The 812-nt window shown below is 57.1% G+C and overlaps 1 protein-coding gene across 2 annotated transcripts in view; it reads left to right on the forward strand.

Annotated features, from left to right (window-relative positions):
* MFSD1 (major facilitator superfamily domain containing 1) overlaps positions 1-812 on the forward strand; it is a 41,892-nt gene that overhangs the window by 25,528 nt on the left and 15,552 nt on the right. The gene's annotated exons all lie outside the window — the stretch shown is intronic.

Genomic DNA, 812 nt, shown 5'->3' on the forward strand with positions numbered 1-812 from the left:
TGCCCACCAGAATTGGGTGGGACACTGTGTCGAAGGCCTTCTGGAAGTCCAAGAAGATGACATCGACTTCCTCCTTCCCATCTAAGCTCTTTGTTACCTGGTCATAGAAAGAGACCAGGTTAGTCGGGCAGGATTGGCCTTGCATGAACCCATGCTGGTTACCCCTCAACATCACTTCCCCTGCAGGGCTCTCACAAATGTGGCCCTTGATAACTTTTTCAAAGACCTTCCCCAGGATAGAAGTGAGGCTGACTGGACTGTAGTTGCCAGGCTCTTCCTTCCTCCCCTTCTTGAAAATAGGGACCACATATGTAATGGAAGCACTTACTGGATGTTAAATTTTATCTTTTTATTAGCAAATTACCCATCAAGCATGACTAGGGTGGGGACAGAGGCCTGTGTTGCCTGCTCCCCCCCCCTTGCCTTGAGTTGAGGTCTGGCTTCTCCACCCCCCCCAGCCATTTTGGGTCCAGTTCCCCCCCCACTGCTTCAGATGCAGGCCTGAGTGCGCTCCTGCCTCTGGTGGGGGGGAGGGTAAAGGGAGCTTGTATGCAGCAGGTGGCTGCACCCTGCCACCGGTAACCCCCCGCCTTACTGCTTCCCTCCCTCCTCCTCCTCCTCCTCCCTGCTGGCTGTCTGGGCTGGGGGGGGGGAATGACGCACATTCCGGCCCCTGGCTCCAAGGAACAGGGCTGGCTCCCTGCTCTGGCCCCTCCAGTCACCGCTGTCATGGTGGTGCTCTGCTGTGTAGGGGGATGAGACCAGCGCTGTGCCGCCAGCATCCTACGCCACTGCCACCTCCAAGGAGCAGG

Source organism: Gavialis gangeticus, unplaced genomic scaffold (assembly GCF_001723915.1).
Source record: "Gavialis gangeticus isolate Ggan-Ray unplaced genomic scaffold, GavGan_comp1, whole genome shotgun sequence".
In the NCBI taxonomy this organism is placed as follows: Eukaryota; Metazoa; Chordata; order Crocodylia; family Gavialidae; genus Gavialis; species Gavialis gangeticus.